This window comes from Anomaloglossus baeobatrachus, chromosome 7 (assembly GCF_048569485.1).
Source record: "Anomaloglossus baeobatrachus isolate aAnoBae1 chromosome 7, aAnoBae1.hap1, whole genome shotgun sequence".
NCBI lineage: Eukaryota > Metazoa > Chordata > Amphibia > Anura > Aromobatidae > Anomaloglossus > Anomaloglossus baeobatrachus.
Genome location: NC_134359.1, coordinates 44,587,992 through 44,613,735, shown reverse-complemented (window position 1 = coordinate 44,613,735; position 25,744 = coordinate 44,587,992). Strand labels below are relative to the sequence as shown.

General features: G+C 44.2%; 1 protein-coding gene across 3 annotated transcripts in view; it reads right to left on the bottom strand.

Annotated features, from left to right (window-relative positions):
* The window catches only part of TANK (TRAF family member associated NFKB activator), a 128,680-nt gene that overhangs the window by 79,255 nt on the left and 23,681 nt on the right, over nt 1–25,744 (bottom strand). For 2 of the 3 annotated variants that reach the window (XM_075318828.1, XM_075318831.1), the window contains exon 1: nt 13,113–13,227. The exons of the other annotated variant lie outside the window; for it this stretch is intronic. The gene's annotated coding sequence lies outside the window, so the exon portion shown is untranslated. Of the gene's footprint in view, nt 1–13,112; nt 13,228–25,744 lie in introns of those variants that run through there. 3 annotated transcript variants of the gene reach the window in all.

Genomic DNA, 25,744 nt, shown 5'->3' with positions numbered 1-25,744 from the left:
AGACTGTCTGTCTCCTCTAAAAACAAGACCTCAGTGTCAGTGCACGTTGCGTCGCAGCCGCTGCCTGAACTATTAGCTGAGTCACCGCCTGGCGCGACACCACACGATCAGCTAACAGTCTACTGTCTGCCATAGAACTCCTGTTACTAAGCGAAATAGCGTTTCCCCATTTAAAGTAAACGAACAAAAAACATTTACACTTGCACTCTCATGGATCTTTTCCTTATTTTTATTAACTTTAAACTCGAATAATATTATAATAGGGAGCTGGGTATTTTATGAGAAATTAAAGTATTAAAATACAATTTTTATCATCAGTTTGGGTCCCCTTGGGTGGTTACGGCCCCGGGGCAGTGCCCCGGCTGCCCCAGTTGTAGTTACGAGCCTGGTTAAGGTACAAGTCTGGTCCCAAGTTGGATTTTTTTTTATGTCCGGCCGGACCCACAGAACACGAACATCTGTGGGTTGGCTAATCACTACTGTTGAATAAAGACTAGTACAGACAAGACTTTTTCATTTACACTATACAGTCATGGCCAAACGTTTTGAGAATGACACCAAAATTATATTTTCACATGATCTGTTGCCCTCTGGTTTTTAATTGTGTTTGTCTGATGTTTACATCACATACAGAAATATAATTGCAATCATATTATGAGTACCAAAAGATTCTATTGACAGTTAGAATGAGTTAATGCAGCAAGTCAATATTTGCAGTGTTGACCCTTCTTCTTCAGGACCTCTGCAATTCTCCCTGGCATGCTCTCAATCAACTTCTGGACCAAATCCTGACTGATAGCTGTCCATTTTTGCATAAGCAATGCTTGCATTTTGCCATAATTTGTTGTTTTTTGTTTGTCCACCCGTCTCTTGATGAATGCCCACAAGTTCTCAATGGGATTAAGATCTGGGGAGTTTCCAGGCCATGGACCCAAAATCTCTATGTTTTGTTCCATGAGCCATTTAGTGATCACCTTTGCTTTATGGCAAGGTGCTCCATCATGCTGGAAAAGGCATTGTTGGGCGCCAAACTGCTCTTGGACAGTTGGGAGAAGATGCTCTTGGAGGACATTCTGGTACCATTCTTTATTCATGGCTGTGTTTTTAGGCAAGACTGTGAGTGAGCCGATTCCCTTGGCTGAGAAGCAACCCCACACATGAATGGTTTCAGGATGCTTAACAGTTGGCATGAGACAAGACTGGTGGTAGCGCTCACCTCTTCTTCTCCTAATAAGCTGTTTTCCAGATGTCCCAAACAATCGAAAAGGGGATTCATCTGAGAAAATGACTTTACCCCAGTCCTCAGCAGTCCACTCCCCGTACCTTTTGCAGAATATCAGTCAGTCCCTGATGTTTTTTCTGGAGAGAAGTGGCTTCTTTGCTGCCCTCCTTGAAACCAGGCCTTGCTCAAGCAGTCTCCGCCTCACAGTGCGTGCAGAAGCCCTCACACCAGCCTGCTGCCATTGCTGAGCTAGCTCGGCACTGCTGGTAGTCCGATCCCGCAGCTGAAACAGTTTTAAGATACGGTCCTGGCGTTTGCTGGTCCTTCTTGGGCGCCCTGGAGCCTTTTTGGCAACAATGGAAGCTCTCTCCTTGAAGTTCTTGATGATGCGATAGATTGTTGACTGAGGTGCAATCTTTGTAGATGCGATACTCTTTCCTGTTAGGCCATTTTTGTGCAGAGCAATGATGGCTGCACGTGTTTCTTTAGAGATAACCATGGTTAACTGAAGAGAAACAATGATACCAAGCACCAGCCTCCTTTTAAAGTGTCCAGTGGTGTCATTCTTACTTAATCATGACTGATTGATCGCCAGCCCTGTCCTCACCAACACCCACACCTGTGTTAATGGAACAATCACTAACACAATGTTACCTGCTCCTTTTAAGGCAGGAATGCAATGATGTTGAAATGTGTTTTGGGGGTTGAAGTTCATTTTCTTAGCCAATATTGACTTTGCAAGTAATTGCTCTTAAGCTGATCACTCTTTATGACATTCTGGAGTATATGCAAATTGCCATTAGAAAAACTTAAGCAGTAGACTTTGTAAAAATTAATATTTGTAGCATTCTCAAAACTTTTGGCCATGACTGTACACAATGGTGGCACCTGAGTCAAGTTCTCAAAGACTACGCCTATAAAATTGCACCTCCAAAGCTGAATTTTTTAGGTAACACTTGAACACATACATAGATATGTGACGCCCTGGACTAGCCAGGTAGTCACAGATAGACCCCCGCACTACACCTGTCCCCCAAGATGAACACACCAGGGGGCGGAGCCAGGCCGTTGGCCACGCCCACCGATGAATTCAGAGGGCCTGAGGCAGGAAACACAAGAAGCTGAGTTTGAGTGTTGAGCAGTGGAGGAGGTCAGGCCTGTAGGTCAGGCCTGTGACAGTCTGATAGGTGCCGGGGTTGGAGCCCAGGCACCTTTGGCTAGGAGGCATACGGTGGCCTTAGCCTGCAGGAGCCGGGAAGACAGCTCGGTGGAACCGTGGTGGACCAGGACAGGGTACTGGCCCACCGGTACCGACCCGGGGAACCGACTTGGAAACCGGAGCACACAGAGGGGTACTCAGACCCTGAAACGAGGTCCAGAATCCACTGGACTAAGTTAATTAACTGATTGCGGTCTGGACTATAGGTCCTTTCCCACCCAAGTCCCAACTGAAGACAACAGCCCAACGAGGGGGATAGAAAGCTACCGCAAAGGCAGAGAGATCCCACGGGCCAGCGTCTGCGGGCAAAAGGGCTCTCCCGACATCCACAAGGGTGGGGAGCAGACTCCCGTCGCTGAAGCGCAGGCAGCCCAAATACACAACACAGTGCAGGAGAAAGGCCGAGACCACCGAACCGGGTGGGGGACCAGACGCAGACGGCTGCGGGCACCGACCACCGCCAACTTGGTTTACCAGAGATTTGTGTGTGTCAATAACAGTGAGTACAACAGTGCCATCTGGTCGCGCACCGCCCTGCACCGCCCAGCTACCCCCAACGGGTCCCGGGGCCACCTTCCCTGCCCACGGAGGGGTTAACAACTTGCTGCATAAACATCTCCCCCGGGTGCCCCGTAACTGCAGCGGTGGTGTCTACCTTCACCACATCCCGTGGGTGGCGTCACGAACTCAAGGGCGGCTCCGGCCGTGCACCTACCTAACCCCCACCAAAAGCGCCAGCATCCCCTTTCAGAGCGAAGTGACCCCGGGTCCGGAGGTGCTCGAGCCACCCATCAACGAGCCCGGATCCGAGCGGCTCGGCTGCAGCCGAGCGCGGGGCGGTACAGATATACCTTTGAAGAAAGCTCGCTCATATCATGGACATCAATGTGTCCACCCACAGCAGAACTCTGAAAGATCAGGAGATACTTGCAGACTAAAAGTCATCAATCATTATTGAGAAGTTTATGCAACTTTCTAAGACATTGGCTGAATGTACATGGATGATTTCCCTTTATGAATCATACATTTTCTATTTTCTTTCTCCGCTGGAAGAACAAGGATTGTAAGTTGATCTATTACAATAAAGTCCGTCTATCGGCTCTTGGAGATTTTACAAGCCAAACCCAAGATTGCACAAATCTGGGTTATACAAATTTTTTTCTGCATTGTGTAAATGAGAACAGAGATCACCGGTCAGTCTGGTTATGCTCTTCGTCTACACCTCCTGAGTAATGAACTCAGAGCGACATGCATAATAATTACTTTGAAAAGGAAGCGACAGCTGGCTCTGGGCTGTCAGTCAACCATTGATCTAAAAAAGGTCTATCACCCGACTTTATTATTATACAGCATACTATGACCAGGACTAAAGCTGACTACTTATGAAGTGTGTGACTGAATCCTAGCACACTCATGGGGATGGACAAACAGGGAAGATGTAAAATTAAAAATCCACAGGTCCCCAAACAGGCTAGTACTTACCCTAGATCTGAGCCTGATTTGTCCTTGCATTACAGTAGAGCTTGGCACTCTAAGATCATGTAATGTCGCACCCACTCGTGAACGGCTGACCCTGAGTGTCCTTAACTGCACCCTAAGCTATAAACCAAGTTTAACCAAAAAACAGCAATAAACATAAATGAATTGCACAGAAGCAGAGGGTGAGACATAGGGTTAGAAAAGTGCAAACACAGTCATACAGAAATGATGGAATACAAGAAACTAAAAAGAATAACAGAACATGTGGAAAGCCTCACAAATCTAAATTAGACAAAATAGGAAATACTTGGGAAGGGATTCACACAAACTGCAGGGAATAGCAATGTTTCAGTAAGAAAAGCTTAACCGAGGAGCCGGGACTCCAGACAAGATCCATACAGAAATATAGCATGTGAGGCATGTGAGTAGTGAGTATACATAGCCCCACAGAAAATGTGATTGGGCAAACTAATCGAGAAAGTGCACACACCTGAAAAGAAATAAAACAGGAAGGCAAAGAATAGGAAAGAAAGACAAGAAATCCTTCAACAGTTGGACCAACACAAAACAGGCTGTGGTCCAACCAAGAGGGAAACCAAACAACAAGCAGAAATCACCAGTTCAAACCCTGGAGTAGAGCCATGACAGTATTCAGTAAGACAGTATGTCTCTCCGACGACACTGATGGAATTCTCTTATCAGGCAATCAGCGCTCCGAATTGACCGAGAAATTATCCTCAGGACCGAAACCCTTTCACTTAACTAGACTGCAGACGATGCCTGGATCACAGAACTCGTTCCACTTCATACTCCTTATCCCCCTTAAAAATGTAACAAGGACCAGGCATCTCCACAAATCTCTTCAAAAAGCACCAGCAGAAGGAATTGTTCATTTTCTAAGCTGAAACTTAACCATTATTGGATTCAAAACTTCAGTAATCCTGTAAGGACCTACTTGGAAGAACATTTCCTAGAGCCTACGTTGAGCTGTAAATTTTTAGGAGGACAACAACACAAACTCCTCAACCCTAAACACAGGAGCCATTCTGCGTCTGCAGTTTGCTCCATTTTCGCCTGATCACTAGCAACTAAAAGCCCCTTTTGACCTTCTTCAAGACTTTTATCACGCAGAGAGAAAATTTCTCCTCCTCTGGCATGGAGGACTGCAAATCAGAAAAATTCCCAAACAATAGATGAAAACCTACACATGAAAAAAGGTGAACTTCTGGTAGTTGTGGAAGTATGATTTTCAAGCAAATTCAGGAAAGGCCAAAAACTCCATCCAGTCTTCCTGATTACATAAAACAAATCACCTTAAATATTTCGCGCACGTGGTTCATCATTTCAGTCTGTCCATTAGTCATGGGATGGTATCTCGAGGAAAAGGGCAACTTGAGACCTAATCTTGAGCAGAAACTATGCCAAAAGCTAGCCAAGAACTGAACCTTCTATCTGAAATAATATTTTTCGGAACACCATGGCAACTTATGAAGTGGAACCAAATGAATCATCTTGCTGAAGCGGTCCACCACCACCCACGCAATGGTATTATCACCTGAACTAGGTAAAACAGTGATATAATCCATGGACAAGTGAGTCCAAGGCTGTGATGGAATCTCTTAAGGCAGGAGATAACCCGCTGGGGCTTGACGAGAAGCTTTAGCCCTGGCACAGACCTGGCATTTCCAAATATACTCATCAACATCCTTATGTGCATTCAAGCAGGCTGTCTTGAGAGCAGAAAAGGCATTCTCTGCCTCAGTTGACCATAATGAAAAGTCAGCCCCCTTCTTGGTCATGTCAGTTAACGGTTTAGCAATGATTGAAATATTCTTAATGAATTCCCGGTAATAATTTGCAAAGCTTTGAGGTTAGTTGGTTGAACCCAATCAAGGGTGGCCTGCACCCTAACGGGATCCACTTGAAACCCTGAAACTGAAACCAGATGACCTAGAAATTGGATCTACTGCTCTTCAAAAATATATTTCTCCAGCTTTGCAAATAAATGATTCTTATGAAGAATCTTGAAGACTTGCCGGACATGTCCCCGATATTCCTCCTGAGAACATGTGTAAATTAAAATGTCAGTAGTTAACCAAATGTGATAGGAAAAGGATCCAAAGAACAAGGTTTACCAAATGAAAAAATGCCAAGATACTATTATTAGATATACATTAAAATAATGGCTAGACAAACAAAAACACTAATGGTAATTCCATAAAAATAGTACAAATAAGGTGAAAAAAGGGGGAATAATCCCGCAAGGTGTCCAGATGATATCAAGTAATTGATATACTGTACATAATATGGGGGTTAAGAGTATATATAAATAGGGTAAAAAGGTCTAGATAACCCTATGTTAACTCTAAAACAATACCCCCCCATGACGGCGGAGATTGGCACCTTGATAATAAATACAAACGGCGCCCCAGTTCTACGTCGTCTTTACCTAGCTGAGACCCTAAATGTCCCTGCGAAAATGATAAACCTGTTTTCTGTACCAAACAGAACTGTTTTTCCCTAAGTAGTGTGCAATCACAGCATGACCCCCCGATGCGTTTCCCTCACTTTTTAGGTTCATGAGGAGGCCAGAGAAAGATAGATAAGTGAACATAAATGACACATGGTTGCGGCTCTATCAAATATGGACGACTGGTATAAGTAGCTGGAAACAAGTGCAAACATAGGGGTTAAAGAGCTAAAGAGTAGTGATGTAAGGAGGAGGTGATGTCTCCAATGATGAACCGCGCACGTGTATAATGATGAACCACTATATAGTATGGAGACCAGGCTCTCCCAGATGTCACATCGGGTAATTAACCCGATGTGTACTGTGGCTATGTGTGCAGGGAACAGGGAGCCGGCACTGGCAGCGTGAGAGCGGCGGACGCTGGTAACGAAGGTAAATATCGGGTAACCAAGGTAAGGGCTTCTTGGTTACCTGATGTTTACCGTGGTTACCAGCGTCTGCAGAAGCCGGCTCCCTGCTGCCTGCACACGTAGCAGAGTACATATCGGGTAATTAACCTGATGTGTACTGTGGCTAGGTGTGCAGGGAGCCAGCGCTAAGCGGTGTGCGCTGGTAACCAAGGTAAATATCAGGTTGGTTACCCGATATTTACCTTAGTTACCAAGCGCAGCATCGCTTCCACGCGTCGCTGCTGGCTGGGGGTTGGTCACTGGTTGCTGGTGAGATCTGCCTGTGTGACAGCTCACCAGCAACCCGTATAGCGACGCTCCAGCGATCCCTGGCAGGTCAGGTTGCTGCTGGGATCGCTGGAGCGTCGCTTAGTGTGACATCTCACCAGCAACCTCCTAGCAACTTACCAGCGATCCCTATCAGGTTGTATTGTTGTTGGGATCGCTGGTAAGTTGTTTAGTGTGACTGGACCTAAAGACTGAGGACTGGAATTGTAAGTCATCCTTTCCTTGATCTGACCAGATAGTCCATGGCAGAACTGACTCCAAAGAGCAGGGTAATTCCAAGAGGTGTCCACAGCCCATCAGCTAAACTTTGAGCAGTAAATCCTCCTCTCTGTTATCTCTCTGAACCAATCCATGAATCTTCAATGGTAAGCTTATCAGGAATCTCATAAATGATACCGAGAGCTAAGAGAGATGCCTCTAAAGAGGCCAACTCTGGAGGATCCTCAGGCAAGGAAAATGCCCAAGCAGTAGGCGAATAGTAACTATTTGGGTTCGGATTATTCGTAACGAATCCTAAAGTTTTATTCCGGTATTCATCACAAATAACGAACCTAATGCAAGTCAATTGGGAACCTGAGCATTTTTCTTGTTGTGACGAATACTGGAATAGTACTTGGTATTCGTTAACCATAATTCAAACACATAGTTACTATTCGCCTACCACTACTAGTTACGCCACTGCATGTCACTCTATTTTCAGGTACAATGATAGGTTACAGCAGCACCAGCAAGGGGGATGCAATGAGGGGAGTCTAAGGGGCTGACTGACTGGGAGTGGCCGTTAGCACAGTGTTGGCTGTATAGTACAGCCAGCACTTAAAAGTAACAAATAACATGAGCGAAGTTCCTGTCATTATTTGTGGTCCCTCTAATGTAATACTAAGGCACAGAGGGGTAAGGAGTTAAGATAATAACAGCATGACTGCTGCCTCCCGTAATTTAATTCTGTTTATTTGCTTTGTCATAAGAGCAGAAGTATTAAGTTAATGCTAGTGTCAGACCGCTTACATGCTGGACACGGCACCAGGCAGTCTCCATTGACTATAATGGCAATTGTCAGGTTTTCTTTAAAGTGGCTGGCATTTTATAGGTCAAAATAGCTCTTTTGTTCAGTATTTGCACTGAATCTACGATGGAAGCTTTGAACAGAGGTTCTACCACAATATGAACAGAGCCTGAAGGAACAAGATGAAGTTACTTTCCAAGCTTCCCTAGTAGTGCTGAAACAAGGCTGGTGATTGACAGGTCTCTCCCATCTGTGTACTTAGCAACACTCCTGTCAATCATCCCCCATACTCTGGAATGCTCTGCCACAACATATCAGACTCTCATCTACCTTGACAAGCTTCAAAAGGAATCTGAAGACCCACCTCTTCCGACAAGCCTTCATCCTACCATAACCCTCAGTTTGCTATAGCACCGCATGACCATATCTGCCCTCACCCTCTATATCCTCACCCATCCCCTGTAAACTGTGAGCCCTCGGGGGCAGAGTCCTCTCTCCTCCTGTACCAGTCTGTGCCTTGTTTTGTTTACTATTACTGTACTTGTCCCTACTATGTATACCCCCTTTCACATGTAAAGCGCCATGGAATAAATGGCACTATAATAATAATAATAATAATAATAATAATCATCACCACCATAAGGGGTGCTGGGAAGAGCTAGGATTGGTGTTGGACTAGTCTTGACTCTGGCTATGTCTCCAGCCAGGTCTTCTAATCATATCTTCTCTGAAACGCCGGTATGTTTCAGATTAAAAAAAAAAACCAAACCCTAGCTCTAAACCTGATGACACTTTGTTTCAGGTAGGGGTTGTGACAGTGACCGTAGTGTCTGCCCCTGCTCTGATAATGATTTGTTTGAGTATCCCAGAATACACTGGCATTCTCAAACAAAGCGTCATCACAATGGAAGTAGAAAAAAAAAATAAAATACCATTTCATCTGAGAAAAACTGATAAAACTCACAAAACTCTGATAGTAAAAACTGATACTGTGCAGGCTACGATGACGATGACACTCATCTGACCACTGCTGAAACTTAAACCATTTTTTGCGCACAAACAAGACACTGATGTGTGGATGAGGCCTAACCCAAACTTGACCATCTTATATATGTCTATGAGACTGTCAAGTTTGTGTCAGGAGACCTGTAGCCGGCCCATGAATCATGGGACCATGACAAATGAATGTGTGAATGCGACCGTAGTCCGACTTGACTCAAGTTATGAATATAATGCCTTTGTCACCACCAAAACAAATTTCAAAAGTTCCGAAATGAGCAAATCTATAAAACTAAAACACCGTACTTTGGATATCTCATTTCCAAATCTTTACATTGAGCTGTTGAAAGACAATTTTTGCAGTTGCTAAAAATATATTTTAAAGTGTCACCCATATACTCAAACATCCAAAGGACATAATCTCTGAACTGCATCTTTATTGCAGTGGGAAACAAGAACTGCAAACATCCCCTACCTGCCAATCGTCCCGAATTTAGCAGGACTGTCCCGGTTTGAGGGCTCACTCCCGTTGTCCCGCTGTTCACTGCTTTTGTCTCGACTCCTCCATTGCAGTGGGGAACAAGAACTGGACACCTCTCAAGGGTACGCGCACACAGGCAGGGCTGGCGTCACCACCTGATGCAACCGGGCAAGTGCCAGGGCCTAAGACAAATGAGGGGGCCTACTCACCGTTGGCAGGGATGGGCTGGGCCACCATGCGACTGACTGTGCAGGTGCTTGATGGCCATAACTTTAACAGACATGGCCTGCATAGTGCACTGTGCAGTCTTGTCTGCTAGAAGTGATGCTGCACACAAGTAAAGTTAAACCTGCGGCGACCACCTGTGATCTCTTATATACAGCATTTTAACATGCTGTATTTAAGAGCCCAAGCCGCTGTGTATAACATAAAAATCACTTTATAATACTCACCTACGGGGCAGTGCAGTGCAGATTGGTCGATTGGGTGTCTCCGTTCTCCAGTACCGTTGCCTCCTCTTTTGGCCATGTTTGTTTGGCTCCTTCTGAAGCCTGGGTGCATGGTGCATCCTACGTCATCCACACAGGCCGCCATTGAAGTCCTGAGCAGGTGCACTACAATACTTTGATCTGCCCATCTGATCAGTCTGCACCACAGCGCCCCTTTGGTGAGTATTATAAAGTAATTTTTATGTTCTACACATCGGCCTGGGCTCTTATATACAGCATGTTAGAATGCAGTATATAAGGGCTCACCGGTGGTTGCCACGGCTTATAGTCACCAAATCTGGTGACAGGTTCCCTTTAAAGATGCAGTTCTGGCCCAGCCACGTCACTGCTAGCCAACAAAGCTGCACAGTGTATTCTGCACCGCCATGTCTGTTAAAGTGATCGCTATCAAGCAGCGCACTCCACACAGCCACATGACGAAGGGAAGCTGGACAGGAGACAAGCGGAGGAGGTGAGTGAGGCTACTGACGGCTTCCCCATGTTAAAAATATCACTGTGTCTGTGTGTGCATGTATCTATGTATCTGTGTATATATTTATGTCTGTTAATATGTATTTTAGTGAATTTGTCTTCAAGTATGTATATGCATGTATGCTTGTATGTGTACGTATCTGTGTATAAATTTGTGTATGTGCACGGGGCCCATAAAAACTTGGTGCTAGTCTTGCACATGGGTCTTTTTGTGATGCCGAATTTCCACAAAGGAAAAACCAAAGCAGTAAAACCAAACACTGCGGATTTTGTTGCAACAATGGTACAGATTTGCTGCACTTTCACCCTTGGTATTGCAAAGACTGATATATGCAGCACCAATAGCGATTCTTAGTTTCATGTCCACAACGTTTCATACAATCTCATCTACAATGCTGACGTTATTATACAGCATGTTTTCCATCCACACATGTGCACCAACTTTAAAGGGTGCTTTACACGCTGCGACATCGCTAGCGATTGCTAGCGATGTCGCGAGCGATAGCACCCGTCCCCGTCGTTCAACAATATCGCTACGGCAGCGTCACACGCACATACCTGTTTAGTGACGTCGCTGTGTCCGCCGAACAATCCTTCCTTCAAGAGGGAGGTGCGTTCGGCGTCACAGCGACGTCACTAAACTGCCGCCCAATAGCAGAGGAGGGGTGGAGATGAGCGGCGGAAACATGCCGTCCACCTCCTTCCTTCCTCCTTTCCAGTGGACGCAGGTAGGATGATGTTCGTCGTTCCTGCGTTGTCACACATAGCGATGTGTGGTGCCGCAGGAACGATGAACAACCTGCGGAATGAAACACCAATGACATTATGATTAGGAGCGATATATCAACGTCAACGATCAACGATTTTTACTGTTTTTGCGATCGTTGATCGTCGCTCCTAGCTGTCACATGCTGCGATGTCGCTAACGACGCCGGATGTGCGTCACAAACACCGTGACCCCGACGATATATCGTTAACGATTTCGCAGCGTGTAAAGCACCCTTAACAGTTTCATTTTTTTCTAGAAAAAAAAGTTACGGTAAAATATCCCATAATTTCTGACTGAAGGCAAACGGTAAATATAGGATTCATCATCAAAAGTATACGGTAGATTATTTGGGAACGATCCCATCATAAATAGACCCTACTGGTAAGTGGCTGACTATAATAGGTTATCCCTGAACAGTGCTGTCTACTACTGGACCTTGGCAGCGCATGTGAGGCCCACCACCGAACATTCTGGTGCTCCGGTGGGCCGGTCTGCCTCCAGCTCTCATGCAATACTATTTTTATCTGGGGGGGTATAAGGCGAGAAAGCTATGGCTCTGTTTACGTTATGTTGGCCATTATAAATGGATCGATAGACCCTGATTTACCCAAAGGCCTAAAGAGGGTCCTATAGACTTGCGACTGACCAGAATATTTCAAGGTTTTTACAGTTTGGCTGCCTAGAATATATAAAAGAAATCTTGTAAAAAGTTATAAGCTGCGCTATTTGTTTTTCTAACATGGGAGCTTATGGGTGATGAACGCCACGATGACATCTTTTGCAGGCATTGGTTTATCATATACGTCTGCAGCTTTTTATAATATATATGTTAAGTGCATTAGAGCAGAATTATGTCATTCATTAAAGGTATAATGTCCTTAGGCTGGCTTCACACATCAGTGTTTCACAATCCGAATAGGGACAAAGATGTCTTGATTTTCCGCAGGTCCCTGGACCCATCAGCCTCATAGGACCCGAACCCATCAGCCTCATAGGACCCGAACCCATCAGCCTCATAGGACCCGGACCCATCAGCTTCATAGGACCTGAACCCATCAGCCTCATAGAACCCGAACCCATCAGCCTCATCGGAAACGAACCCATCAGCCTCATAGGACCCGAACCCATTAGCCTAATAGGACCTGAACCCATCAGGATCATAGGACCCAAACCCATCAACCTCATAGGACCGAACCCCTCAGCCTAATAGGTGTGTATGGAGCTGTTGGGTTCGGGACAGGAGACCGACCTAGCCAACCCATATAACGCAGATATATGAACCTGGACTAGCACCACATTGATTTTTTTCCTCTCCGGTAACTCATCCATACTTAGTGAAGATCGGGCCTAGTGACAGGTACCATACAGCGAATCTTTGCCCTCAGGGTGTCTGTACACCTGAGCAGTCTGTCATCTAATTACTTTGATATGCCAATATGTTGTCACCTGTACCACTACCAGCGAGTTCCTTTCAAGCCTATAAAAGCCCAAAAAAGAAGGCAGAAGTTTGAGTTGGAGCCATTATGGGGGACATATCGATACAAGCCAACAACAGAATTGTAACTTTCTGTAGCAAAAACTCATCACTCGTGAAGCAAAACTAAGGAATATAGAAGCAAGGCAGCAGAATGAATTGTGAAAGTCCATTGCTACAAAGTCCGAAACATAACCTAAACCTACAGTGAAGTAGTAAAGCAACATTACCTCCGATAACCCCAACTTTCATTATTAAGACCCCCCCACCACTCACCAGAGGAGACTTGGCACCAATACGGAAGCAATTTTCTGCCTGAGACACAACAGACACATAGGAGCAGCTTGTATCCTGACCAGACCTGCCTCTATGAGATCAGATACAACTTGTAGGCTTCAATGGGAAGAGGAAACTGAGTGAAAGCCGAGTCACACTCCCCCTGACGTCAGCAGGAACTCCTCCTTTGCACACGCTTTGAGGACACTTTGAGCACACAGAAGTCACTTATGCAACATTGAGCACACTAAGTGCAGTCCTAGGAAATGTGCATAGATAACGCGGGGCAGCAGCAGAGAAGGATGCCCATCAGTGCCTTTTGGAAAGGTTGAGTGACAGACCTGACAGGCAGAAAAGTATCTGCCATCAGTGGTTTTCAGCGTCAGATACTTCAAGATTAGAAGTTGATTTTCGAGCTCCCTTTGTCCACCCTTCCTGGAAACATGAGAGTTTTCAATAAAAAACCCAGGACGTAACAGAGATCGTCAGGACTATCTTGTCTTTCTAGAATATTAATTGTCCCGAACTTCAAAATTATTATTATTTATTATTATAGCGCCATTTATTCCATGGGACTTTACATGTGAACAGGAGTACACATAATAGGAATATGAACAATAAACAAAACAAGGCACAGACTGGTGCAAAAGGAGAGAGGACCCTGCCCGTGAGGGCTCACAAATAACAGGTGTAGAGAGGCCCATGCCCACCAGGGCTCACAAATAACAGGTGTAGAGAGGACCGTGCCCACAAGGGCTCACAATCTACAGGTGTAGAGAGGACCGTGCCCACAAGGGCTCACAATCTACAGGTGCACAGAGGACCCTGCCCACCAGGGCTCACAATCTATAGGAGGAGAGAAGACCCTCCCCGCAAGGGCTCACAGTCTACAGGGAATGGATGAGGATACAGTAGGTGAGGGTGGAGATGGTTGTCTGGCACTATAGTGGACTGAGGGTTACGGCAAGTTGTAGACTTGTCGGGAGAGGTGGGTCTTCAGGTTCCTTTTGATGCTAGTCAAGATAGGCGAGAGTCTGATATGTTGGAGCAGAGCGTTCCAGAGTATGAGGGTTACACGGGAGAAGTCTTGTACGTGATTGTGGGAAGAGAAGATAAGAGAGGAGTAGAGAAGGAGATTTTGTGAGGATCAGAGGTTGCTTGCAGATAGGTACCAGGAGACGAGGTCACAGCTGTATGGAGGGGACAGGTTGTGGATGGCTTTGTAGGTCATGGTTAGGGTTTTGAACTGGAGTTGTTGGGCAATGGAAAGCCAGAGAAGAGATTGGAAGAGAGGAGAGGTCGGGGAGTGGCAGAAGGACAGGTGGATTAGTCAGGTAGCATAGTTTAGAATAGATTGTAGGGGTGCGAGACTGTTAGAAGGGAGGCCACAGAGCAGGAGGTTGCAATAGTCAAGGAGGGAGATAATAAGGGCATCCAGTAGGGTTTTTGCAGCATCTTGGGAAAGGAATGTATGAATCCGGGAAATATTTTTGAGTTGGAGGCGGCAGGAGGTGACGAGGGCTTGGATGTGTGGCTTGAATAAGAGACCAGAGTCTAGAGTTACTCCTAGGAAGCAAGCACGTGGGACTGGGGAGAGTGAGCAGCCATTGACTTTGATGGATAGGTCAGGTGAAGGGGTTGAGTGAGGATGTGGAAAGATAATGAATTCTGTTTTGTCCATGTTCAGTTTTAGAAATCGAACAGAGAAAAAGGATGAAATAGCGGAGAGACATTGTGGGATTCTGGTTAGTAAGGAGGTGATGTCAGGTCCAGAGAGGTAGATCTGTGTATCATCAGCATAGAGGTGATACTGTAAGCCGTGGGACTCTTATGAGCTGTCCCAGGCCGAAGGTGTAGATGGAGAACAGCAGGGGTCCTAAAACTAAACCTTCGGGAACACCCAAAATTGATGGTCTATTTTTACGATGGCTCCGATCGTCAGTACCATTACTAATAAGATGGCATGGTGGGCACATGTACATAGTGCATAGACGAGGGATAGCAAAGAGGTGACCCGTCTTGGGTACTGCATCTCAGATATTCACTTTAATAATGGCAATTAGGCCCCTCCATAAGTGCGTATAAAACACATACGTGTAAAGGCGGTATCGGCATCAGTGTATCTGTAGCACCTCAGAAGCCATCAGGGAGCTACAAGGTTCTGCATCCTCACCAGGATGCAGGGCCTACCCCCTAGGGACCCAGAAGACCAGTGCCGGTCACACACAAACACTTCACAAAATCCCAATTTTTCCCAAACAATCTCCCATAGAATGGTACAAAGCTAGGGTCGGACCAATGGATGGCCTCCTAGAGGTGGAGCCAGTCCAGTCCACTAGTTGACGAGGTGGGAAGGGCAGACAGTGGACAGTAGTCAGTCGGAGTCAGACAGTGAGGGTGGACATGAGGAGACGCACTGACAGTAGCCTGGTGGAATACGGTGGAGTACTCCCGAAACTACGCACCAACGGGGTACAGGACCCTTGGTCAGGCAGAAGCTCCAGGCAGGCTTGATAACACCTGCACAGTAAGGGGACCATCAAGGACCTCACTAACCTTAAAATCGGAGACTCAGTAGCAAAGGGAGAACCGGGGACAGGACCAGAGACTCCAACCCCACAGGGTTCACGCTACCGTCATATGGACTGCAATGGAAAACCACCGGACGGGGACCCCCAGCTGCTATACGCCATGGGGACTCACCAACCAGAGACAGGTGCAGGGGAAGAAGGCACCAGATTACTAAACTGGCACTGGGACAAAGGGGACCTGAAGGTGAAACCAGCGGCCAGGCGTGAGGAAAGGTCAAAGACCGCCTGCTCATGCGCACTACAGTACTTTGATCTGCCCTCAGCAGGACAGATGAAAGTGCACATGCGCAAGACCACAATGGAGGCCTCTGTGTAAATTACTCAGGACGCGTCATTCAATTGGGGCTGGGCAGGAGGACAGCGATCGCAGAAGATGTAGAAGGCACCGGACCGGAGAAGCGACACCCATGGAGAGGACCGCCCCCCCTGGGTATTATAAAAGTTATGTTTTTTACGATATGCAGCGCGGCCTGGCTCTTATATACAGTATTCTGGAGTGTTGTATATCAGGGCTCACTGGTGGTGGCCGCAGCTTATAGTCGCCAAATCTGGTGACAGGTTCCTTTTAATCTTACAAAATCCCTGACTTTGTGCAGGTGTACCCAGAAGAATTGATGATGTTCTGGAGACAACGGATGATAACACCAAGTATGGATATCATTTAGATTTTTCTTTTGTTCATTCACTTTGCAAATTGATAAAAATAGACTATGACTATGCGCACTTCTGTTTTTGAGAGCATTCTTACTTTACAGCATTTTTTCCACACCTGACTAATAGTTTTGCACAATACTGTATATAATAAGAAATAACTTTCTGACGTTGGCACACAGAGCAAAAACATGTTCTATCAAAAGAGAAACTGAGCGTCAGAGTTCATGATAAATATCCTGTCTCTACAGATTATCATCTAGAAATAAGCTGGTAAAAATCCTCTGCTGCAGAAGCGGGTCAGTACAACACTGTTACTCCAGCTATGACGTTAATATATTATGACCTTGTAAAAAAATAAATCAAAGTTTGCAAACAGAATGTCGGATGGAAATCATTGAATAGTAATGAGCGTCCTCAACCCCCATCATCGTCAGGACTTTTGAGGAAATTTCACCCTCCTGTTGTTGGAGGTTGTGGTGTACAAGTAACTGACTCCTACACATCGAGGTATCCGCCATGCTGCCTCTTTCATCCACCAGTCGTGCACTGTCTTCATCCACAGAGGGTGTTAGATCTCAGTGATAACAAGAAGCAAAAAAACAACATTTGTCTTCTGATTGTAACAAATTATATTCAGGCACTTATAGAGATTTTTGGAAAATTGGGTGACACCCCCCCCCCCAAAAAAAGCCATCAATACAGGTCCTGCAGAGCTTATCACAAATCAGGTTCTAGATGGCTAAAGAGGGTTAATTTGCACCCATGAACCAGGTCCACTGTGCAATCAGGGGTTCCTTAGGTGATTTATGCGAATACTCATGTACCTATGGTAAAACACATATACTATACGTAACACACTGTATACACAATATTACATATGCTATATACCAGATCTGCATTGTTACATTATATACTACAAGTTATTGTATACACTATATATACATTATATGCCCACTTCTATACACTATATACCATGTACACACTATTATGTACACTGTATACTACATGCTATTGTATACACTATATATACATTATATGCCCACTTCTATACACTATATACCATGTAAACACTATTATGTACACTGTATACTACATGTTATTGTATACACTATATATACATTATATGCCCACTTCTATACACTATATACCATGTACACACTATTATGTACACTGTATACTACATGTTATTGTATACACTATATATACATTATATTCCCACATCTATACACTATATACCATGTACACACTATTATGTACACTGTATACTACATGCTATTGTATACACTATATATACATTATATGCCCACTTCTATACACTATATACCATGTACACACTATTATGTACACTGTATACTACATGTTATTGTATACACTATATATACACACATTATATGCCCACTTCTATACACTATATACCATGTACACACTATTATGTACACTGTATACTACATGTTATTGTATACACTATATATACATTATATGCCCACTTCTATACACTATATACCATGTACAGATGTACCGACACAGTAGATAGAAGTCCATGAATGGCTAACAGTCCCAAAAAGTCCACTGATGAATAGGTCAAGCATTGGATGCACCCATATTCCCTAAGGTCAGCATCAGATGATGGAGACCTGTATAGAGAGATCTGTAAAAAACTATTTTAAGAAGCCAAAAATTAAAAAAAAAGAGAAGAAAGAAAAAAAGAGGCTCTTGATGTCTGGAGCGACCGCGTGTGCACGCGCGAGGGTATCGGCCGATTGCCCTCGCGAGTTTGCGGCTGGCGTTGACGGTCGGGGGTTGCTGGCTTTGCGGGTACGCGGCGGCTGCGCATGCGCCGTTTGTGCAGTCATGTGACCGGTATCGCGGTCACATGGGGATCTCCGTGTGATCCGGATGTGGTCACATGGACATCCCCAGTTATGATGTCAGCGTGTTTGCGTACACGCCCAGTTGTTGATCACGTGGCCAGTAGCCGGTCATGTGACTCATGAGCGGCATTATAAAACTCCTGGGAGTTTACCCGGTATCGTGACCTCTGAGGAAGCCATACACTTTGCTTGATTTTAAAGATGCGAAACGTACGTTAGGTCTCAAGCTTTTTTTGGCATTTGGGCATTATGTTGGTCCTCCACCATCACCCAGCAGTGTGAGTATTGGGGTTATTTTGGTCTGACCTTGGTTGGGTTTTCACCTAAATACACCTGGTGTAAATTGTTTGCCTAGATCATGCAATCATGGGGGTCTATATTTTACGTGTATATTACTTTAGGCATTTAACCTACTACTGATTTTGTAGGCCCCTTGATGTTGGTATTATGGCATTTTTTGCATAGTTTACTCTGACCACAGTTCAGACCGTCCCAGTTACTTGCCGTTTTGGGTCAAAGGCTGCGACCGCACTTTGCGTTTCCACCTGCGTTTTGGGTGCTTTTTAGGTGCGTTTTGAGAAGCACCTGTTTCATGCCAAAAGGCATGCGTTTTGATTTCACAGCAAAGTCTATGGAAAATTGGGATTTCTAGACCGCACTTTGCGTTTCTAAACGCTGCGTTTAATTTGCATATTTTGTGGCAAAAACCATGCGTTCAAAGAAGCAGCATGTCAATTGTTTTTGCCATTTTGGGTGCGTTTTGCGAACATTGGAGTCAATGAGAAATGTCAAAAACCAAGTTTCCTACAAATTCCTGCGTTTTACCTGCTTTTTCTGTGCAGAAAACATGCGTTTTAGACTTACAAAACACATGTTTTTTGCACATTAAATTAATGATTTCATATGTTCCTTTACACACACACATAATCCGACAATTAAATTAAAGAAAATGTTAAATTTAGTGCTATTTTTCTAATAAAAACTATATTACCGCTATAATTTCATTATATATTTCTATTTTCTTTTTAATTTCTTTACTTATGTATTTAACCCCTTCAGCCCCAGGGCACTTTCCGTTTTTGTTTTTTGCTCCCCTTCTTCCGAGAGCCGTAACTTTTTTATTTTTCCGTCAATCTTGCCATATGAGAGCTTGTTTTTTGCGGGACAAGTTGTACTTTTAAATGAAACCATAAGTTTTACCATATGGTGTACTGGAAAACAGCAAATAAATTCCAAATGCAGAAAAATTGCAAACAAAGTGTGATGGCACAATAGTTTTTGGGATGTTTTATTTACGGTGTTCACTATATGGTAAAACTGATGTGTGGGTATGATGCCTGAGGTCGGTGCGAGTTTGTAGATACCAAACATGTATAGGTTTACTTGTATCTAAGGGGTTAAAAAAAATTCACAAGCTTGTCCAATAAAAGTGGCGCACATTTTGCGCCATTTTCTGAAACACGTAGCGTTCTTATTTTTTGGGATCTATGGCTCAGTGACGGCTTAGTTTTTGCGTCTCGAGCTGACGTTTCTAATGGTACCATTTTTGCGCAGATGCTACGTTTTGATCGCCTGTTATTGCATTTTGCGTAAAACTTGCGGCGACCAAAAAACGTAATTTTGGCGTTTGGAATTTTTTTGCCACTGCGCCGTTTACCAATCAGATTAATTGATTTTATATTTTGATAGATCGGGCATTTCTGAACACGGCGATACCAAATATGTGTATATTTATTTATTTTTTAACCCTTTACTTTCCAAAGGGGGAAAGGGGGGTGATTTTAACTTTTAGGTTTTTGTGGTTTTTTTTAATTTTTTAAAACTTTTTTTTTACTTTTTTTTTTTTATTTTACTAGTCCCCCTAGGGGGCTATAGCGATCAGCAATCCGATCGCTATTATCTATCTGCTGATCACAGTTATACAGCTGTAAACAGCAGATACAGTCACTTTCTTTTTCCCTCTGCTCTCGGCCGAGGGAAAACGAAAGTGAAACATCATAGCTGCAGGCGTCATCACATGACCCTGTGCTACGATGGCAACCACCGATAGTCACATGATCACGCATGTGACTTCCGGTGGGGGCGGCGGTAAGTAAAAAACATGGTCGCGCGCATTTAGATCTTGCTGACAGACTTTGGCAGCAAGATTTAAGGGGTTAATGGCTGCGGGTGGAAGCGATTCCACCCGCGGCTAGCAGGCACACATGTCAGCTGTTGAAAACAGCTGATATGTGTGCCGACCGCCGCCGCTTGCCCGCGGGAGGGGGCGGGGCTTAACGGGACACGCTCCATGACGGATATATCCGTCCATGGTCGTGAAGGGGTTAATCCTTTTTTATTTTTATCTTTTTTCAATATATTTGAATGTTTAACCTTTATTTAGCAGTGTCTTTATTTACAAAACGCATTTGTCAAAACGCAGGTGGAAAAGCAGGTAAAAAGCGCTGAAAACGCATCAAAAATGCGGTAAATACGCATGCGTTTGCAGCGCTAAATTTCTGAAAAAGGCAACTTTGGTCAAATCAATTAAGCACAAAACGTGCGTTTAAAACTGCAAGTAGGTGAACGCAAAGTGCGGTCGCAGCCTTAGTCATTATTAGATGGTCCGTTTATTTAACTGGCACATATTTTCATGCACAATGTTGTACATTTGGATCACTAATTATTGGTGAAGGCTCAGATCCCTGAATGTCTCTTTGTGCTACATGGATCACTTTATGTTCCACTGTTATCTATATTTATATCAATAAAAATAGTTTTTCTTATTTTTCATAAAATTGGTTCTGTATCTTCATTGTGCTTTTTCTGACTCCTTTTCCTCCCGCAATGATATGCAAATTTGGAGTTTTGCCTTTTTTGTAATTGTTGTATTATGTTTGCATGGCCTTATATAATTAATCATGCATTTTTGGAATTTTGTTTTGCGCCTTCATACAAAAGCGGGTACATTGCAAGGAGTGGATCACTGCCAGACTGACCATGAAATGCAATATTTTTTAACAGGACACACTAAGCAGGGGGTTTTCGCCACTCATCCTCCTCTATTGAACAGGGGATAGATGTAGCGGGAACACGGGGAACATTGACATATAAGGCTATGTGCGCACTAGAAATGTGAAGTTTCTCAAGAAAATTTCTTGAGAAACTTCTGGGAGTGAAAGATTTCCGGACCTCCGGGAAAAATCCGCACCAAATCCGCATGCGGATTTGCCGCAGATTAGCCGTGGAATAGCTGCGAATTTGCCGCGATTTTCCCTTCGGGTGGTTCCCTGCGGATTTTGCAGGCTGTACTGCCGAAATCCGCAGGTACTTGCGGAAAAGAATTGACATGCTCATTTTCTCAAGAAATTTTCTCGAGAAATTCTTCTCAAGGAAATTTCTTGAGAAAAATCCACACAGTGCGCACAGCTATTTTTTTTTCTCATAGAATTTGCTGGGAAATGTCTGCACAAAGATTGCAGACATTTCTCAAGAAATTTCCGCGGCAAATGCGCGGGTAAAACGCACTAGTGCGCACAGAGCCTTAGAAGCAGTGTTTCAGTAGGTCTGTTATATATGGTAAATGGCGCATGTCAGGTGAAGGCCCTTATAGGAGGAAGCCTTAATGAATGACTGAGCGCAGCATTAAGCACAGCACAGCTGCAGAATTAGCACAGAACGCTAATATAATGGGTAATGTTTAATTATCTTCTACAATTATAACAATTATTATAAATAATTTCTTCTTTGGAGATTCTCAAACTTATACTTGCTTTCTTTAACATTATTTAAGACACAGAGATAAGATAAAAAAAAAGGAAGGGACATGGCGTGCCTTGTGATAGCGACTGTCATTTATCCTTTTACCACAGAAACTATGTGGGTAGATGGCAACGGGTGGAGGACCGAGCCACATACTGCAATGTCAGTGATCTTCTGTACAGCGGAAGCACCCGGGACGGGCAGAGTAGGCGTTTGCCCAGGGCACCAATTAGGGAACACAATTTATAAAGTATTTTTAAAATATATTTATATTTAAAAGAAAACAAATTATTCTGTTTTTATTTTTTTCCCAGTGAAAAAATTAAAGAAAAATGCACTTGGGAGTAATTAAATAAATCATAACTCCCAATAGTTTGTGTTCCCCTTTGTGACTCCATCAGGGTGAGGATACACCTGCCTTCCCATATGATGAATGAGCCAAAATTCTCACATTCAGTTGTTTCTGATGCTCCTGGCAATGCAATAAAGTGTAATAGGCAGGGGCGTAACCGGATTTCGAGGGCCAAAATGCAGAACATCCAGCAGAGTCCCCAAATATTGCAGATCTTTAATATTAATGGTCATTTCATATGGGCCAGAATTACCTTTTTGGGGCCCCTAAACTCCAGGGCCCGGGTGCGATTGCAACACCTGCACCTATTAGGCTATGTCTGCACTTTGCATCATCCTAGTTGCAGTTCTAAACGCGTGTTTTGGCACAAATTGCTTTTGCCAAAGTTGCTTTTGACCATCGATAATGAGATTTGATGCGTTCTGACATTTTTTATTGACTTCAATGTTACCAAAACGCACCCAAATGGCAAAAACAATTGACATGTTGCTTCTTTGAACGCTGAATTTTTCCCAAAATTATGCAAATTTAACGCAGCGTTTTGAACTGCAAAGTGCGCACAAGAAATCCCCATTTCCCATAGACTTTGCTGGAAAATCAAAACGCATGCCTTTTGGCGTGAAAACGCTGCAGTTCAAAACGCAGCTGAAACGCAGGTGAAAACGCAAAGTGCGGACACAGCCTTATAGTTATCCGGCTGGTAATAATATATGATCAGCCTCTGCCTTCTGCACATAAATTTGGTGCAAAGATGAGGGTCAGGGATCTAAGAAGTTAAACTTTCTCCAAACCTTTTTTTATGTCCTGTTTCATTGAAAGTCCAAAATGTAAAAAAAAAGAGCTTTTCATGGTGCACATTTAATTTGCAAATATCAGCAGTGCTCCTGTGCCTGGTATCACCATCTGGGGGTGGCGTATGATATGTAGTGTGTTTATATTAAAGGTGTTATCCAGAATTAGGCAATGTGTAATGGAAAAAACACAAAAAAATTGCATCTCCAAATAGAACATAGCAAGTGTGAACAGGTGCCAAGTGCTATGATTACATGAAAAACAAACTACCGTAAAGAAGACAGCAGCGCTCTGTAAGTGCTAAGATATATACAACCATGGAATATATGAAACTGCATTAATGCTATATATAATATAAATAAAAAAAATAAAATTCACGTGAGCCCATCAACCGCATCAAGGTGACATTTCTTTATGGGTACATGGAGTCTTTTTGCAGAGGGTTTTTTTTGGAGCAGGGTTTTTTAAGGAGGATTTGGAGAGTTTATATTTAGTTTCTGCATCTAAACTTCCTCATAAAAACGCTGTGTGCACAAAGCCTTAAAAAGACATCTGTTTAGTTTCAAGACACAGTATCACATCTGTCCTTGGGTTGCGTCTGGTACCGCATCATATCTACAAATATCTTAAAGGATGTCACACTGTAGAGGGATCAGTTTTATTCTCATTTTCACAAGGAAAGACTAGAAGCAATGGGATGAAACTGATGGGGAGGAGACACAGATTAGATATTATAAAAAGCTTTTTGACAGTGAGAGTGATCAATGAGTGGAACAGGCTGCCACGAGAGGTGGGGAGTTCTCCTTCAATGGAAGTCTTTAAAAAGAGGTTGGACGAACATCTGTCTGGGATGATTTAGTGAATCCTGCTTTGAGTGGAGGGTTGGACTACATGACCCAGGAGGTCCATTCCAACTCTACCATTCTATGATTCTATATCATGTGTCATGACCCATGCGCAGATGGGAGGAAAAAAACATATTCTTTTCTTGTTTTGAATAACCCATTTAATGTTTATATATACTTGCTGTATCATGGAATGAATATTAAAAATTCTAGTATTAAAGGGTTTTTCCCATCTCCAAGATCCTATGCCTATGTCCAAAAACATACAGATAGGGACTTTAGATTGTGCGCCCCAATAGGGACAGTGTTCCTGATGTATGTAAAGCGCTGCGGAATATGTTAGCGCTATATAAAAATAAAGATTTGATTTGATTTTATGCCAATATCTAGAAGGTGTAATAATAATAATAATAATAATATTATCAAATACCGTATTTTCTGGATTATAAGACACACTTTTTTCCTCCTAAAATTAGGGGTTAAATAGGGATGCTTCTTATAATCCAAATATCGCTTATCAGGGCGATGGCGCAGGGTCGGCGATATTGAGGGCTCAGAGGAGGGGTGGTGTCAATACAGTTGAGCAGCTCAGGAGGGTCAGCGATACTGCGGGCTTGTGGGGTGTTGCAGCGGCGAGCGCCATTGATCTGGCTGTGGGCTGCTTTGAATTGCCGGCGGTTGATGAGATGGACTTCAAGAAAATGGCCATGGAGGCCAATTTGTTTATGCACCGCCTCTGCGGCCATTTTCTTGAAGTCCATTGCGTCAACCATCGGCGATTCAATAGAGCCTGCAGTCCGCCAGCCGATCAATGGCGCCTGCCGCCGTGACACCCCACGAGCCTGCCTTATCACTAACCTTCCGTCCACTAACCCTCCTGAGCTGCGAAACCCCCTTCTCCGAGCCCACAGCATCGCTGACCCTCGTGAGCCACAACACCCCCACCTCTGAGCCCACAGCATCGCTGACCCTAGTGAGCCACAACACCCCCACCTCTGAGCCCACAGCATCGTTGATTCTCCTGAGCCGCGATACCCACTTCTCATTTATCCCCGTATCACTGACCCTGCCTCCTGAGCTGCTCTACCACTGACGCTTTCTCTGGTGAGCTAATATAAGACGCACGAGGATTATAAGACCGACCCTAATTTTAACAGTAAAAATTATTTTTTCCTATTTTTCTCCTTCACATTTGGGGTGCGTCTTATATTCCACTGCGTCTTATAAAAAAAAATATGGTACATCCAATTAGAAATGTTGTATAGTTCTTCTGATATAGCCATGTCTCTTACCTCATGTGCAGGGCATTTTATCTTAGGTATCCATGGTTACGAGCACTCATATAGTGACAGTTAGTTAATTGCTCATGGTCATAACTACGGATAACTAAGCTAAAGTGCCCTGCACATGAGGTAAGAGACATGGCTACATCAGAACTATAATACATTTCTAATTGGAGGTGTTAGCCAATATTATATTAGGGCCAGATGGACGGGTAGACCCTGGAGGTGGATCCACTGGGCCGAACTCCCGGATGAGGGAAAGGAGTCCGGTAGCCGGAGCACTGTAGGTAGCAGGACAGTCCGTGCACTGGGAGAAAATGGAGAAGTCCCTGGGACCACGAGGTCACTGATGGTGGTCCGTGTGACGGAGCTCAGGTTCGGAAGCCGTGATGGTGTCAGGAACCGTTGGAGCGAGATGACGGGTCACCGCAGGGATCCGAGATGGTACGGACTGTCAGGATGGCAGATGGACAGCGTTCGGGGTTCGAGGTACCGCAGAACCG